The 16,964-nt window shown below is 46.5% G+C and overlaps 1 protein-coding gene and 1 long non-coding RNA gene across 5 annotated transcripts in view; one reads left to right on the top strand and one right to left on the bottom strand.

Annotated features, from left to right (window-relative positions):
* The window catches only part of LOC140633748 (survival motor neuron protein), a 41,297-nt gene extending 33,719 nt beyond the window's left edge, over positions 1 to 7,578 (top strand). For 3 of the 4 annotated variants that reach the window (XR_012031342.1, XM_072826740.1, XM_072826742.1), the window contains one exon: positions 7,227 to 7,578. The gene's annotated coding sequence lies outside the window, so the exon portion shown is untranslated. Of the gene's footprint in view, positions 1 to 32; positions 57 to 7,226 lie in introns of all 4 variants that reach the window. The other variant, XM_072826741.1, reaches the window with a different exon arrangement.
* Positions 7,277 to 15,378, bottom strand: LOC140633749 (uncharacterized). The gene is made up of 2 exons (XR_012031343.1): positions 15,221 to 15,378; positions 7,277 to 8,000 (listed from the first exon to the last, which is right to left on the bottom strand). It is a non-coding gene; the product is annotated as an uncharacterized lncRNA (long non-coding RNA).
* Between the last annotated feature and the right edge of the window lie 1,586 nt (positions 15,379 to 16,964).

The following is a 16,964-nucleotide window of genomic DNA, read 5'->3' as shown; positions in this document are numbered from 1 at the left end:
CTTTCAACTTTGTAAATTTTTCATTTTTCTAGGTAATTCATACAGTGTTCTCTGTGGTGAGTGCGTTTTCCTCCATGTTTTTTTGGAGAATACTCCATACCAGCATATTAAGCTGCCTTGCTTTTTAAAATTGCATGATCTTTTTATATAGAGATGTGTACTATATACTTCTTTAATTGAGCTCTTATGGATGGAGTTTTAGGTTGTTCCCAATTGTTTGCTATTTAATGCCACAGTTAGTATTCTTTTACACAATTCTTTGTGTAGATTTAGGATTACCTCAATAGAATCTAGGATTCTAATCTAGATTTAGATTTTAGAATTAGCACTGCTAGATTGAAGAGAACATGCATCTTTAATCTTAATAGTTTTTTGCCATGTTACTCTCAGTAGAGACTATTAATATTCTTACCAATGTTGTTTAAAAGCTCTTGGCCACATTCTATTTAATGTCTGAAATCTTTGGATCATTGTCAATCTAATAGTTGGAAATGGTTATATAACTATAACTTTTTATGATTATAAAGTTCAGTATCTTTTCATATGTTTAAGAGCTATAGGTTTTTGCTGAAAACTTTATGAATGTCACCTTTGCCCACTTTTTTTTTTAAGATTTTATTTATTTTTTTATGAGAGACACAGAGAGAGAGGCAGGGACACAGGCAGAGGGAGAAGCAGGCTCCATGCAGGGAGCCCGATGTGGGACTCGATCCCTGGTCTCCAGGATCACTCCCTGGGCCGAAGGCAGTGCTAAACCGCTGGGCCACCAGGGCTGCCCTTTGCCCACTTTTTAATTGGGATGTATGTTTTTCCTTTTTGACTTGCAAGAATTCTTGATATGTTATGGAAACCATTCCACTGGGATAGGAGTTACAAATACTTGTTTCTAGTTTATCTTTTATTGATCTTATTTTTGGTGTAGTTGTTGTTGCCATCTTGACAGAAATGTTTAATTTCCTATATCTATATGATTATTTTCCTTTTATCATTTTACATATTTCTGTTTACTCTCTTTAAATTCTGGTTTTTCGGGCAGCCCGGGTGGCTCAGTGGTTTAGCGCTGCCTTCGGTCCAGGGCGTGATCATGGAGACCTGGGATCAAGTCCCATGTCAGGCTCCCTGCATGGAACCTGCTTCTCCCTCTACCTGTGTCTCTGCCTCTCTCTCTCTCTCTCTCTCTGTGTGTGTGTGTGTCTCTCATAAATAAAATCTTTAAAAAATAATAATAATTTAAAAATAAATAAATTCTTGTTATTCGGTGCACCTGGCTCAGGTTGTGATCCCAGGGTTCTGAGATCGAGTTCCGCTTGAGCTCCCCACAGGGAGCCTGCTTCTCCCTCTGCCTGTGTCTCTCTGCCTCTCTCTGTGTGTCTCTCATGAATAAATAAATAAAATCTTAAAAAATAATAATTCTTGTTTTTCAAATTTTACATAGTTGATTCTCATTCACAGGTTGTGTATAGGCAAATTTGCCTGCTTGCTGAAATTTATCTATAATGCCCAAATCAATAATCATTGCTTTTGCCATCATTTGCAGACAAGTGCAAAGTGGCAAGAAATTGGAGTCCTCTGACACAGACATTCACAGTTGAGCTGAGCAGTGCTTGGTCTTCATCTTTCTTCTTTTAAAGACTTCATTTATTTATTTGGAGAGAGAGGGAGGGAGAGAAAGAGTGTGCGTGTGCACCAGGGGAGGGAAAGAAGATCCCAAGCAGACTCCACGCTGAGTGCAGTGCACTACCGTGAGATCATGACCTGAGCCAAAGTCATGAGTCGGATGCTTAACTGACTGAGCCACCAAGGCACCCCTCCGTATTCATCTCTGAGCCACCAAGGCACCCATCTGTCACCATCTTTCTTTTTTTTTTTTAAAGATTTATTTTTATTTATTTATGATAGAGAGAGAGAGAGAGAGAGAGAGAGGGATGCAAAGAGAGAAGCAGGCTCCATGCCGGGAGCCCGACGCAGGACTCCATCCCGGGACTTCAGGATCATGCCCTGGGCCAAAGGCAGGCGCAAAACCGCCGAGCCACCCAGGGATCCCCTGTCACCATCTTTCATCTCATACTATAAACCAGCATTCCTTGCACAGCTTTTTAGTGCTACATTTTTCACATTTCTGTGCCTTTTCTCTCTTTAAGGTGACCCCCAAACTTTGTACATTATGTTCCCAAGTGCAAGAAGGCTGTGAGGTGCCTTAGAGAAAAATACATGTGTTGGTTAAGCTTTATTCAGGCATAAGTTATAGTGCTTTTGGCTGTGATTCAGTGTTAATGAATCCTCAGTATAAAGTAACGTGTCTTTCAACAGAAACACAACATTTTAAAAGGTATTTTTATCAGTTGATAGAAATGTGACTAGAGGCTTGCCTGAACGTAGCTCTTTATATCTTCTAAAAGCAATGGCTCATTATTCACAAGTTTATTGTTGTGTTGTTGTTTTAAGATTATATTTATTCATTTGAGAGAGTATGAGTGTGAGGGGAAGGGCAAAAGGAGAGGGAGAAAACGACCCCCACTAAGCAGGGAGCCTGATATGGGACTCGATCCCAGGACCCTGAGATCATGATTTAAGCTGAAGGCAGATGCTTCACTAGCTGAGCCACCCAGGCACCCCACAGATTCATTGTTTATAGTGACTTTTTAGGGGCACCTGGGTGGCTCAGTTGGTTAACTGTCCAACTCGTGATCTCAGCTCAGGTCTTGATCTCAGGGTTGTGAGTTCAAGCCTCACGTTGGGCTCCACTGGAGCCTGCCACCCCGACCCCCCAAAATGACTTTTTAGAACATGACTACCAGGAATAATGAGAATCAAGTGCATTTAAGTTGTTTTATAAGCAGTTTACCCAAGAATAGAGATAATGAAAATAACTTTGTTAGCAATTCCAGTGAGAATTCAGAAACCGCAAACCCAAGTTTTTATTCCATATTTCCCGATATTTAATATGTGTGTGTATCACAAATGGGTAACATTCTTTGGATGCATCTAACTGTTCACTAGTTGTTATACATGAGCCTATAATATATTTATCTTCTAAATATTGATTCCAGATTTCAGGTACATTTTTACTGTGTTCTAGCTTATCATTACCTTGATGATTGTTCACGGATTTCATCAAAACATTTTTGAAATTTCATGGCTCATAATTTTAAGTGGACAGATTATAGCTACCTTCTTTGTTGGATTACAGCAAAAATATTTCATTTTTACATTAGCACCAGTAAGAATGATCAGTCTAATTACTGTTTTTCATTTCTGTAACATCTGTTAGCTTCCATTTACTTCTGTATACACATCTGTCTTTTATATTTGTCCACTCACAAACTTTATTAAGTGAATTTGGGTGTACAGGCATCATAAAAGGTGAATACTGGCAGGGGGCAGGAAAAAAGATGAATACTATCATGTTTTTTAACAAAGTAAGATAGTTTACATTTTTACCACAAAATATTACAATGAAATCCTTCCTGTTGAAGGATTGAATGACACTACTGTACTTCCTTTTTTGTCCTCAGAAATATATCACTTCTTGAGTTGGGAGAAAATGCACCTAGGTAGTATATACCATTTGAAGACTCATCATCTGAGATTTTTCTTATAGGGACAAGTTAACCACCACTCTTAGTCTACAGTAGGGGTCACAAATTTTTCTTAGGGGCAGCTGACTCAGAAGAGCATGTGGCTCTTGATCTGAGTCGTGAATTTGAGCCCCACATTGAGTGTAGAGATTACTTTAAAAATTTTAAAAATACGGATGCCTGAGTTCAGTCAGTTAAGCGTCTGCTTTCAGCTCACGTCATGACCCTGGGGTCCTGGGATCGAGCCCTACATAGGGCTCCCTGCTCAGTGGGGAGCCTCCTTCTTCCCCTCCCTCTGAGCCTCCTTCCTGCTGTGCTCTCTAATAAATAAATGAAAATTTTAAAGAAAATAAAAATAGGGCAGCCCCTGTGGCGCAGCGGTTTAGTGCCGCCTGCAGCCTGGGGTGTGGTCCTGGAGGCCGGAGTCCCACGTTAGGCTCCCTGCATGCAGCCTGCTTCTCCCTCTGCCTGTGTCTCTGCCTCTCTCTCTCTCTCTCTCTCTCTCTCTCTCTCTCTCTGTCTCTATGAATAAATAAATAAAATCTTAAAAAAAAAAAAGAAAAAAAGAAAAAGAAAAAGGGATACCTGGAGTGGCTTAGTGGTTGAGCCTTCTGCCTTTGGCCCAGGGCGTGATCCCGGAGTCCTGGGATCGAGTCCCGCATGGAGCTCCCCACAGGGAACCTGCTTATCCTTCTGTCTCTGCCTCTCTCTGTGTGTGTCTCATGAATAAATAAATAAAATATTTTAAAATAATAATAAAAAGACTGAGAAATAATTAAAAATTTTTTCTCTTAAAAAAATTTTTTTTCTCTTATAGGACTGGGTAGTAAATACATTAGGCCATAGTTTTCTAACTGCTGGTCTAGATGTTGCTGTCTCTTCATATCCGTCTTCTAATTGGTTTAATAATTATGAAAATATTTCCTTTGCCAATTTTGTTCTTTATGCTATTATAGAGAATAAAAAGTCTGAACTTTTGGGGCACCTGAGTGGCTCAGTGAAGCATCTGCCTTCAGCTCAGGTCATGATCCTGGGGTCCTGGGATCAAGCGAGTTGGGCTCCCTGCTCAGTAGGAGGTCTGCTTCTCCCTCTGCTCCCCTCCACTGCCCCCCTGCTTGTGCTCATGCTCACTCGCTCTCTTTCAACTAAATAAATTCTTTTATTTTTTTTTTTTTAAATAAATTCTTTAAAAAAAAAGTCTGAATTCTGTTTTCAAGGAGGGCTTAAAAAAAAAAAAAAAGACCACAAGGATGAAGGACAATGTCTCCCTACTTCTGTTAAAACTTCTTCTTGAAAGAAAATCTGTACTTTGGGCAACAGAATAAGAAAACGGAAGGATGATGCAATAATGATCATCTTTTGTGATGATTTATTTCATCATTGTTTTAGGTGAACTCTGTCCTTGCATGTTCTTACTATTTCAGTCTTTTTTTAAAAATCATAGCTGCAGATAATCAGTGAATGTTATCTATTGTTACATGACAAAATACCCCAAAATTTACACCTTAAAATGGCACATTTATTATTTCTAGTTTTTGTTGATCAGGAGTCCAGGAGCAGCTTATTAGCTGGGTGGTTCTCATGAGACTACAGCCATCTCAAGTTTTTGCTGGGGCTGGAGGATCTGCTTCTAAGCTCACTCACTCCTTTTTGTTTGGAGACCTGAGTACCCTAGCTTCTTGGGGCTTTCCATACTCAGCCTGAGAGTCACATCATGGCAGCGGGATTCCCCAGAGTGAGTGACCCGATAAAGAGTGAGCAACACCACACCCACTTTATAAATTTTTTTTAAAAGATTTTATTTATTTACTAACGAGAGACACAGAGAGGCAGAGACACAGGCAGAGGGAGAAGCAGGCCACATGCAGGGAGTCCGATGCGGGACTCGATCCCCAGACTTCAGGATCATGCTCTGAACTGAAGGCAAATGCTCAACTGCTGAGTTACTCAGGCTTCCCCACACCCACTTTAATAACTCAGTTTCTGCATCACACCCTGTCCCTTCCACCTTTTTCTATTCTTTAGAAGTAAGTCCAACTCACTGAAGTCACGGGAATAGGATGACACTGTCAACTGGAGGGGAGTATACAAGGGCATGCATACCAGAAGGCAGGTATCATTGGGGACAATCTTAAAGGCTCGCTACCACAATGAAGCTACAGTAAAATAAATACAGAGATGAAGAATAATAAAATATTCAAGATAAGTGATAAAATCACTAAAATTCTATATTTTAGATTTATAAAAGAATCCAGTAGCATTATAGCATAATTGCAAGATAGGAGTTTTATCCCTATTCTTTTTTTTAAAAAAATTTTTTAAACATTTTATTTTTTTATTCGTGAGAGACACAATGAGAGAGAGAGAGGCAGAGACACAGGCAGAGGGAGAAGCAGGCTCCATGCAGGGAGCCCGACGCGGGACTCGATCCCGGGTCTCCAGGATCACACCCTGGGCTGAAGGCGGCGCTGAACTGCTGAGCCACCCGGGCTGCCCTATGTTTATTATTCTAAGTAAAGTTTCTCTGTTCTTTGGCAGACCTCTAACAAAGAGTGAGTCATGAGTCCTTACAAATTGTTACTAGAACTGCTCAAAACAGAAACTCAAAAACTAAGATAGGACCCATTGGACCCAGATGATATACCAGGAATTAATTTCCTCTTTTTGCTTTCCTTATAAATTTACAGATTCCTTCTTATGTATTTATTAAAAGATTATCATAGGACAATGAATTTTTTTCTGGACAGTGATGTATTCTGTAGATTCTGTTACGTAGAATCGTTACCATTTTCTACGTACTCTAAAACTTTGAGTTTTGTTTTCAACTCTAGAAAAGTGTATTTTAATTTCTTGGTGATTAGGTTTAATTACCAGTTGTATTATAGTTGGATGATGTTTGTATTGTAATCACTTGTTTTTTTAAGATTTGAGAGAGCAAGAGCGAGCATAAGCGGGGGGCAGGGGAAGGATGGGGTGGTTGAGGAGCAGAGGGAGAGGGACAAGCATACTTCCCACTGAGCAGGGATCCAGACTCTGGGCTCAATCCCAGGACCCCAGGATCATGACCTGAACCAAAGGCAGATGCTGAACCAACTGAGCCACCCAGGCGCCCTGGTTTTTTTGTTTTTAATACATGTTTTTTTTTTTCCCCCGAAAGATTTTATTTATTTATTTGAAAGAGAGAATAAGCAAGAAAGTGAGCGCGAGCAGAGGCAAAGCAGTGGGAGAGGGCAGACTGAGAGGGAAAAGCAGACTCTCTGCAGAGCAGAAAGTGGACGCAGCTCTATCCTGGGACTCTGGCATCATCATGACCTGAGCCAAGGCAGACACTTAACTGACTGAGCCACCCAGGCTCCCCTTTAATACATAGTTTTGATCATTGTTTTATATAAATGTGTTTAATCCTGTTAGGACAGGAACCAGTGTTCCTTAAATTTTTTTGAATAATTTTGCATATTCTATGAATTTCACAATTTGTGTAATTATCCCATAAAGATTGAATTTAGTATTGCATTAAGTCTTTATATTAGCATATTTTCTTCTAGTTTTATTTATCTTGATGAGTATATTGCTTTCTGTTTTTCTTTTGATTTTATAAGAAATAGATTTTGAAACTGCATACTTATATTAGATCTTTTTTACCCCCAGATTCAGGTGCAGCTCTCTCCCAAGGAGAATGGTATTTTGATGCGCCACGGTCAATGTGAACAAAATTTCATCTTTTTCTTCATGAAGAGTTGGTTGGGTGGCACAGTCACCTGTATTTCCGCATGTTGTATGCGACTCATGCTTAAATAACAAGCTGTGTGTTTCAAGGGAATCATCAGTTTAACTCAGTAATGGAAATGTGAGTAATTAACTCAGTCACATGTAGTACAGAAAAGTCAACCTGTGAAAATTTCGACTCAGCACATTTGTATATTGTAACTTCCCTAGTATAAAGTGTGTTAAGCTTTTTATTAATGCCTTTAAAATAAATGATAAATTTTTTTAACCTTGACTGAGTATTTTTCTTTAGAATATATCTGGTGAGACAAATCTGTATAAAAACATAGGAAGAGAACTACTCGAACATGTTTAGGTAGGGGGTAATAGTGTAAAGATATAAGCAATTATAAAGCAATGTTGTTGATAATCCAAGGTTGGGAAACAAAGCTCATGTGAAGCCGGGTGGACCCAGCCAGTCGGGGACCACGGCTCTTTTCTGCTTCTTGGAAGTCATCTTGTCAGATTGTCATCATGCCTGCCTGACGTCGCTGCCCATGCTTTTGTGCTTTCGCCACGGCCTTGCAGTTCCATCCATGGTCCATTTGACAGTATCTCCATCAGTTCAGAGTCTCAGGAGGGATAGAGAATCCTGTTGCTTCAGTTGAGTCTGAGGCTTGGTATCCGTGCGCCTGGGATTCTCTGTCGCCTTTTTATCTGTGGGAGAAGTTGTTAATATAAAAAGTTCTGTTTCCTTCAGAAGTTTCACCCAGACAAACTAAATGTACCTAACATAGTTGTAGCTGCCCAGTACACATTTGTTGAATAAAATGAATATTCAATTCCTGGTAAGTAAACTTCACAGGGTGGGGTGTTTTATAGCTTAAGCTTTCTTGTTGTACAGGTGAGTAGATTTTTATTTTACTTGACACCTAGTATTTTAAACTTATTTCATTGCCTAAGTAAGTGTGCCAGCTTAAATTTAGTTACAAGGATAGCTTACTTGCGTTCTCCGACATTTTTAGAAACCCTTTTATTGTGTGTGTGTGTGTGTGTGTGTGTGTGTGTGTGTGTGTATTTAAATTCAATTAACATGGAATGTATTACTGGTTTCAGAGGTAGAGGTCAGGGATCCATCAGTCTTAAGTAACACCCAGTGCTAATGACATCATGTGCCCTCCTTAATGTCCATCACCCAGTTACCCCATCCACACACCCGCCTCCCCTCCAGTGATCCTCACTTTGTTTCTTATGATTAAGAGTCTCTTACAGGGAAGCCCTATTAGAATACCTAATACAGTTGGAAAGTGGTTGTAGGTTCAGGCAAGTCATTCACTTCAGCAATTATTTACTCAGTTTTATGTGCTAGGTACTCTTCTACGTGCTTGGAGATAGCAATTAAAAAAAAAAAAAAAGATGAAAGTTCCTGCTTACAGCGGTCGGGACCACTGGTAAACAAGTGAAATGTATAAGGTGCCAGATAGTAATACATGCTATGAAAAAAATGAAGTAGGGAAAGACGTTAGGCAGAGTGCAGTTGGAATGTGGATGCTTTTAAAAGAATGGCCAAGGGGCACCTGGCAAGCTCGGTCATGTGACTCTGATGTCAGGAAAGTATGTGACTGTTCATCTCAGGGTTGTAAGTTCAAGCCCCATTTTGGTAGTAGAGATTACTTAAAAAAAATTTTTTTTTAAAGGGCAGCCCGGGTGGCTCAGCGGTTTAGCGCTGCCTTCAGCCCAGGGCCTGATCCTGGAGCTGCAGGATCGAGTCCCATGTCGGGTTCCCTGCATGGAGCCTGCTTCTCCCTCTGCCTGTGTCTCTGCCTCTGTGTGTGTGTGTGTGTCTCATGAATAAATAAATAAAATCCAAAATAATAATAAATTCATAAAAAAGAATGGCCAGGGAAGCTGAGGTAACATCTGAGCAGGGATGTGAAGGAAATGAGAGCCATTCACATAAGTAGAGCACCTCTCTGTCAAAGGAAACAAGTACAAAGGCCCTAAGGGTGAGTTTGGCATGTTCAGGGAATGGCGAAACCAGTGTGGCTGGAATGGAAGTGAGCGAGGAGGAGAGATTAAAGTGTTGGAATTACGGGAGGTAACTAGGGGTCAGGTCACATGTATGCCATTGTAAGGTCTTTTGTGTTTATATTCATCTGAGATCCATTGGAAAGTTTTGTTTTGTTTTTAGATGTATTTATTCATGAGAGACACAGGGAGGAGAGATGCAGAGACACAGGTAGAGGGAAAGCAGGCTCCCTGCAGGGAGCCCGATGCAGGACTTGATCCTGGATCCTGGGATCACACCCTGAGCTGAAGGCAAACGCTAAACCAGTGAGCCACTCAGGTGTCCCCATTGGAAAGTTTTGAACCAAAAGTATAGCATGATCTGATTTATTTTAAAATGTCTTATGACTACTACGTGTTGAAAATAGACCATAAGTATCAAGAGAGGCAGCAGGCTGACTGGTTAGTGTTTAGTAGTGGTTGGATCTGAGTGTATTTTTTAAGTAGAGCTCAGCCTTTGCCAGTAGATGACATAGGAAGAAGCAAGAGAAATCAAGGATGACTCCCTAGGTTTGGGGCCTCAACAAGTGGAAGAACAAAGGTGGAATTTAATAGAGAAGTTGGCATAAAGGGTACTTGTGGGAAAGGAAGGATAGGAGCTGGGTTTAGACAGGTGAAATCTGAGTCGAAACTCATAATACAAGAAGTTAGATATGACTCAAGATTTCAGAGGAGATAACTCTAGGAAACGAACAAGGGGTAGTGGAAGGGGAGGTAGGCGGGGGGCTGGGGTGACTGGGTGATGGGCACTGAGGGGGGCACTTGAGATGAGCACTGGGTGTTATGCTATATGTTGGCAAATTGAACTCCAAAAAATAAAAAATAAAAATAAAAGATTTCAGAGGAGAGAACTGGGCTAGAAATGAAAATGTAGAAGTTAAGTTAGCATAGACTTGGAATTTCAAGCTGTTCATCAGGACCACATCTCCAAGCAGGGTATTTCTTTTCTTTTTTTTTAAGATTTTATTTATTTATTTATTCATTCATGAAAGACACAGAGAGAGAGAGAGAGAGAGAGAGAGAGAGAGAGAGAGAGGCAGAGACACAGGCAGAGGGAGAAGCAGGCTCCATGCAGGGAGCCTGATGTGGGACTCGATCCCGGGACTCCAGGATCATGCCCTGGGCCGAAGGCAGGCGCTAAACCGCTGAGCCACCCAGGGATTCCCAAGCAGGGTATTTACGTAGAGATGTCAGAGAACTCTGGAATACCCCTAGCGTTCAGAGGTCAGACATGAGAAAAAGCAGTAAAGGAGACTGAAGGAAGTCTCGGTGGTTAGGAGAAAACCAGAAAGGGTCCCCGGGAAGCCAAATGAAGCATTTGAGGAGGGAGTGATGGGCCACATCTACTGGGTCAACTGTTGTTAACAAGTAATGGATGAGGAGCAAGAAGTGTTTATTGAATTGAGCGATGTCGAGCTCATCGGTAACCCTCCTGAGAGCTGCTTAGGTGGAATGAAGGGAAAAGCCTTGTGGGAGAGAACGTAAGAACAACTGAATATAGCCCCATACGAACAACTCTCTCAAAGATTTTTATTTTATTTTATTTATTCATGAGAGACACAGAGAGGCAGAGACACAGGCAGAGGGAGAAGCAGGCTCTCTGTGGGGAGCCCGATGTGGGACTCATCCAGGGACCCCAAGATGCTTAACCCAGTGAGCCACCCAGGCATCCCTCTCAAGAAATTTTGTTTTCCTGAATTGGTTATATTTTGGTTTTAGTAAAATCATTTACAACATTTAGAGTTTTTGTGAACTTTGGTCCATTTGTATACATGTTTATGAATGTGTCAGTTGTTTAGATGAAATTTCTTACTGGAAGTCATGGTAGGGGGCAGCCCCGATGGTGCAGCGGTTTGGCGCCGCCTGCAGCCCCGGGTGTGATCCTGGAGACCCGGGATTGAGTCCCGTGTCGGGCTCCCTGCATGGAGCCTGCTTCTCCCTCTGCCTGTGTCTCTGCCTCTCTCTCTGTGTGTGTGTCTCTATGAATAAATAAATAAATTTTAAAAAAGAAAAGAAAAGAAAGTCATGGTAGGGCAGCCCGGCTGGTTTAGCGGTTTAGCGCCCCCTTCAGCCCGGGGCCTGGTCCTGGAGACCCGGGATCAAGTCCCGCGTCGGGCTCCCTACATGGAGCCTGTTTCTCCCTCTGTCTGTATCTCTGCCTCTCTCTCTGTGTGTCATAAATCAATCAATCTTAAAAAAAATAAATTAGGGCAGCCCTGGTGGTGCAGCGGTTTAGCGCCGCCTGCAGTCCAGGGTGTGATCTTGGAGACCCGGGATCGAGTCCCACGTCAGGCTCCCTGTATGGAGCCTGCTTCTCCCTCTGCCTGGGTCTCTGCCTCTCTCTGTGTGTCTCTATGAATAAGTAAATAAAATCTTAAAAAATAAATAAATAAAAATAAAAAGAAATGAAAGTCATGGTAAAAATTTGAAAAATATGGAGTTAGAATGAGAAATTGTAGGTATCGTTTGGATAAGAGGTTGAGGATCGTAGGAGATGTTTCGACGTGGGTACCATGCAAGGTTAGGGAGTTGGAGAGGATTGGAAGATGTGATCAGAAAGGGAGAAGTTTAGAAACGTCAGGCTGAGCGCCAGGGCACGGAGGGATGGCCTGGGTGTCCTGTGGAAACAATGTGGACTAGAATAAAATGGCCCAGTACTCTTCTAGTCTAAAAATACTTTGTCGGGATCCTTGGGTGGCGCAGCGGTTTAGCACCTGCCTTTGGCCCAGGGCGTGATCCTGGAGACCCGGGATCAAATCCCACGTCAGGTTCCCGGTGCATGGAGCCTGCCTCTCCCTCTGCCTATGTCTCTGCCTCTCTCTCTCTGTGTGACTATCATAAATAAATGAAAAAAAAAAAAAAAAGATGTTGATGGGGTTGGTTTCTTTAAAAAAAAAAAAATAAAATAAATAAATAAATAAATAAATAAATAAATAAATAAATAAAATAAAAATACTTTGTCATGGCCGTATTCCATTGTTTGTAAAGGGCCGGAGTTATTTTAGCTTTGCAGGTTATCTAGGATAGTCTCTGTCACCTATTTTTGAATGTAAAAATGTAAAAATGTAAAAAAAGAGTCGTAGCGCAGACTGCACAGGCTCAGGCCATACTTTGCTGCCCTGTCTTACCCTAGAAGCCCTCGTCGGAAGCTTTAGAGAGATTATTGACATTTGTTGTTTTTTTTTTTTCTATTTGTTTTTAAAATACCACTTTTAAGATCTGCAAGAGAAAGAGGAGTCAAACCTGCCCTTCCTATCCGCGGCCTCCTGGCCCCCTCCTGGAAACCAGCCACTACCCGTCTTGTAGATCATATGTGAGAAGTTTGCTGTAACATGCGCTTGCGTATACCCCATCAGTCAAGCTTAAAATTCTAGGTTCTTTTTGCTTTAAGTCTGAATTATTTAGTAAGTATTAGTTTTATCAGGTGGTTGCTTTTCATGTCCAAATGCCCCCTTCACCACCTTCCCTGCAGTAGTAGATCTGGGCTCTGTAGAGACCTGTCGCCCCAGCAGGCACCTGGAAAGCTTGGTCACTGGGGGTCCTGGTGAGACCCAAGGAGCGAGCACCGCCCCTCCCGCCCAGCTGCTGGCAGCTCCTCCGCCCGAGATCTTTCTAGCAGCCCGTGTTGGCAAAGCCGGCACCACCGCCTGAACGGGCTCCTCTGATCCCCCCGGGCTCCCGGAGGGGCCTAGGTGGGCGAGACTGGGGGGTACAGGGGGTGGCGCTTGGTGGGGTGAGGCCTGAACTCACGGCCGAAGATTGTTGAGTGGCAGGGCCCGAGGTGGGCAGATGGCCGGGGAGTCAGGGCCCGGTCCGAGGCCTTGCCTCCCGCAGCTGAGCCGTCCTTCCCTCTGGAGGAGCCTTAACAGCACGACCGTAGGGAGTTGCCCCCAGAAGTCGGGACCCGGGAAGATCGCCTATTTCTTGCAAACCACGGCACATTCTGTAAACTGAGGCCGCTCGGGTGCTGCTGAGCCCCGGCCTCCAGGAGTCGCCGTGTGTTTCTCCCCTCAGCTCCAAGCTGCCCCGTCAGCCTGGGGCGGTCACTGTCCCCGGGGTCCCTGCTCGCCATCAGACGACACCCCGTTCTGTCCTGAATGTCACCGTGCAGACGGGACCAGAGAGGAGGAGCAGAGCACACGGTCCTGTGGCCGGCAGGGACATCGCGGAGGTTCCGGCCCCCGGTCCGTTGCGGGCTAAAGGCTGCCAGGGGCCGTCAGCGGGGAGCCTGCTGCTCCCCTGCCTGGGTCTCTGCCTCTCTCTCTCTCTCTGTCATGAATAAATAAATAAAATCTTTAAAAAACAACAACAGCAAAACAGCCTTTTGCATCAAAGACGTCTCAGGAATTCTTTCTTGGCCATCAGATCAAAACCCCAACGTCTTTCCTACATCAGTTATACTAAGTTACTGGCAAGCAGAGAAATCATAATAAAAAAAATAATATGCAGGTTTCCTGTGCTGCTCCAAAGTAGAGCAGGCCCATTTTCATAAACCAAAACAGCAGAAAGCAAAGAAGCAAATGATCGACATGGAAAACTTTCTGAGCTTCCTCAGACCCCAGAGACGACCTCTGTGAGGCTGCTCGGATCACCTCCTGCTACCGAGAGTGCAGAACAGATGGGGGGGTGGGGGGCAGACGCCCACTGACGGCCCAAGGGGACTCCGCATGGGGCCCCTCTCAGCTTGGGCGGCCCCGCGAGGACTTGCTGCGGTACGCAGGCTGGGCAATCTTTGTTCCTTTCTTTGTAAAAGTGAAAACCCTCCCTGGATCTTCTTCTTCTTCTTTTTTTTTTTTTTTTTTAAGATTTATTTGTATTTATTTATTCATGATAGAGAGAGAGAGAGGCAGAGACACACAGGAGGAGGGAGAAGCAGGCTCCATGCAGGGAGCCTGATGTGGGACCCAATCCCAGGTCTCCAGGATCGCACCCTGGGCCAAAGGCAGGCGCTAAACCGCTGAGCCACCCAGGGATCCCCTCCCTGGATCTTCTAAGAGGTATTTATTTTATTTTATTTTATTTATTTATTTTTTTTTTTAAGAGGTATTTATTTTAGAGTGAGACAGTGAGTGCACACAAGCTGTGGGAGAGTCGGGGGGAGCAGACTCCCTGCTTGGGGTGCAGCCTGGCTCAGTGCTCCCTGCAACCTCAGGTCATGACCTGAGCTGAAGTCAAGAGTCGGCTGCTTCACCCACTAGGCCACTGGCACCTCAGGGGTCTACAGGTTAGAGAAACAGGTGGTGATGGAGGCCTCTGTAGGACTGATGAGGATGAAGGCTTGTGAGAAGTGGGATACTTGTATTTCAGCTATTGAACAAAACAACAGAACTCCCTACAAATGGAAGTTGAGGGGCACCGGAGGGCTCAGTGGCTGCCTTGGGCTCAGGGCGTGACCCTGGGGTCCCGGGATTGAGTCCCATGTCGGGCCTCCTGCAGGGAGCCTGCTTCTCCGTCTGCCTGGGTCTGTGCTTCTCTCTCTGGGTCTCTCATGAATAAATAAAATCTTTAAATATATATATAAAAAATTAAACACTGTAATTTAAAATTTTATTTAAAATTTTTAAAAGATAAACTCTAGTTCAAAACTAAGGCTCCTTCTGAGTGGTGGTAGAGTAACAAGTGGTCTGGGCAGCCGAGGGACGTCAGGCCCAGTTCCACCACGGGTGGGCTGTGACCCTTCTGTGGTCATCATGCGAAGGACCTGGGTGATCCGCTGCTGCCCGTCGGCCACCTCCTCTGGAGGCCCGGGTCAGTCGGGGTGTCCGGGGTGGGGGGGTGGGGGGCCTGGCCACCGGGTGTCCCGGCCGCGTGCTTGGGGCCGCCCACAGGCTTCCGAGGCACCGGGGCGGGGCGCTCTCCCCAGGCCTTACCTTCGAGCCACCTTATGCTCTTGGGAGTGCGGCGCCCGGTAGGTGTGCGGGGAGACGCACTTTGTCCATCGTTTGTAGAAGCAGCGACAAGGGTAGTTTATACATTTTCTTTAATTCATGAGACGCAGAGAGGGGCGGGGCCCAGGCAGAGGGAGCAGAGGCGCCCGCGGGGAGCCGACGGACTCGATCCGGCCCCGCCGCCCTGGGCCCAGCGCGCGCCCTCGCCCCGCGCCCGCCTCCCCCTGCTTTGCGGAGAACCCTGCAGGGGCCGCGGGGCGCCCAGGGCCGGGGAGGGGAGCGGCCCCCCGCGGCCCCCCCGCCCCACCTCCCCGCCTCCCGCGCACCCTGCCCTCCGCCCAAGGTCACCCTGCCCTCCGCCCAAGGTCACGGCGCGGCGGGAGAGGCGCGGAGACACGAGCCCCAGGAAGGCCGAGCGCAGGCAGGGCCCAGCCGTGCAGAGGGAGGGCGGGGGAGGGCGGGGCAGGATGAGGAGGACGGGGAGGGCGAGCAGGAGGTGGCGTCCAGTCTGACACCCCGACGCCGACGCCCCGGCACTAGAGCATCGCGAACGGCTCGTGGCCCCCCTCCCTTCTCCCCTGCCCCCCTCCCTTCTCGCTCCCCCTCCCCTCCCCCTTCCTTTCCACTCCCAGAGGACACTGGTTTCTAAAACGGAGGAAGGAGGAGGAGGAGGAGGAGCGGGGCGAGGTGTGAAAGCGCCCCCCGCCCCCCCCCCCCCCCCCCGCGTGCCCGGAGCGCGGCCCGGCGGGTCCGGGGCTTCCCGAAGGCTGCGCGGCCGCCCGGGACAGGGTGGCGTCGGCGCCCGCGGAACCAGCGCCCCACTGACCCGCGGGGACCCGCCCCGCCACGCCCCTTCCCGCGCGGAGCCGGTGGAGCCGGTGCACGACCGAGCCCGGGGCGGGGACCGAGGGGCCGCCGGGCACCTCCGCCCACCGGGCCGGGCGCTTCCAGGACCCGCGCCTCGAGAACGACTGAGGAGTCGGGGGAGAAATCGATCCACCAAAAGTCTTCGGGGCTCCTGGGCTGCCCGCGCGGGGCCCAGGCCGTGACCCGGGTCCCGGGTTCGAGTCCCGCGTCGGGGCCCGCGGGGCGCCTGCTGCTCCCTCTGCCTGGGGCTCGGCCTCGCTCTGTCTCTCTCAGGAATAAATACGTAAAATCTTTAATAATAATAATAATATTAGGGATCCCTGGGTGGCGCAGCGGTTTGGCGCCTGCCTTCGGCCCAGGGCCTGATCCTGGAGACCCGGGATCGAGTCCCACATCGGGCTCCCTGCACAGAGCCTGCCTCTCCCTCTGCCTGGGTCTCTGCCTCTCTCTGTGTGTCTCTCATGAAGAAATTAAAAAAAAAAAATTAACACCGGGTCTAGTGCGGTAGCCTTGGGCTCAGTGTCTCAGCCTCCCTGCGGGGGCAGCACCCATCCCCGCAGGTGCCACCAGCTGGCGGGCCCGGTGTCCGCTGCAGGCCCCTGCCCGCATGGCCATCTGTCACCTGCGGCACCTGCTCCCCAGGCTCCTGGGCTCCAGACACCTACCCCACGAGCCCCTTGGGCCCTGAGGACAGAGGTGGGGGGGTGGCGGGGGGGGCGCAGCCGGGAGGGCCCATTGGGGCTAGGCCTGGCGCCCGCACCACCCAAGTGGGGCAGGAGCCCTGCGGACCCCGGGCCAGCGAGCCAGCAGCGCCCACAGCTGACCGCCCAGGCCCCAGGGACCTGCGACGGGCTGGCCC

The sequence above is a fragment of the Canis lupus genome, chromosome 5, assembly GCF_048164855.1.
Source record: "Canis lupus baileyi chromosome 5, mCanLup2.hap1, whole genome shotgun sequence".
NCBI lineage: Eukaryota > Metazoa > Chordata > Mammalia > Carnivora > Canidae > Canis > Canis lupus.
This window is presented reverse-complemented; position numbering and strand designations above follow the sequence as displayed.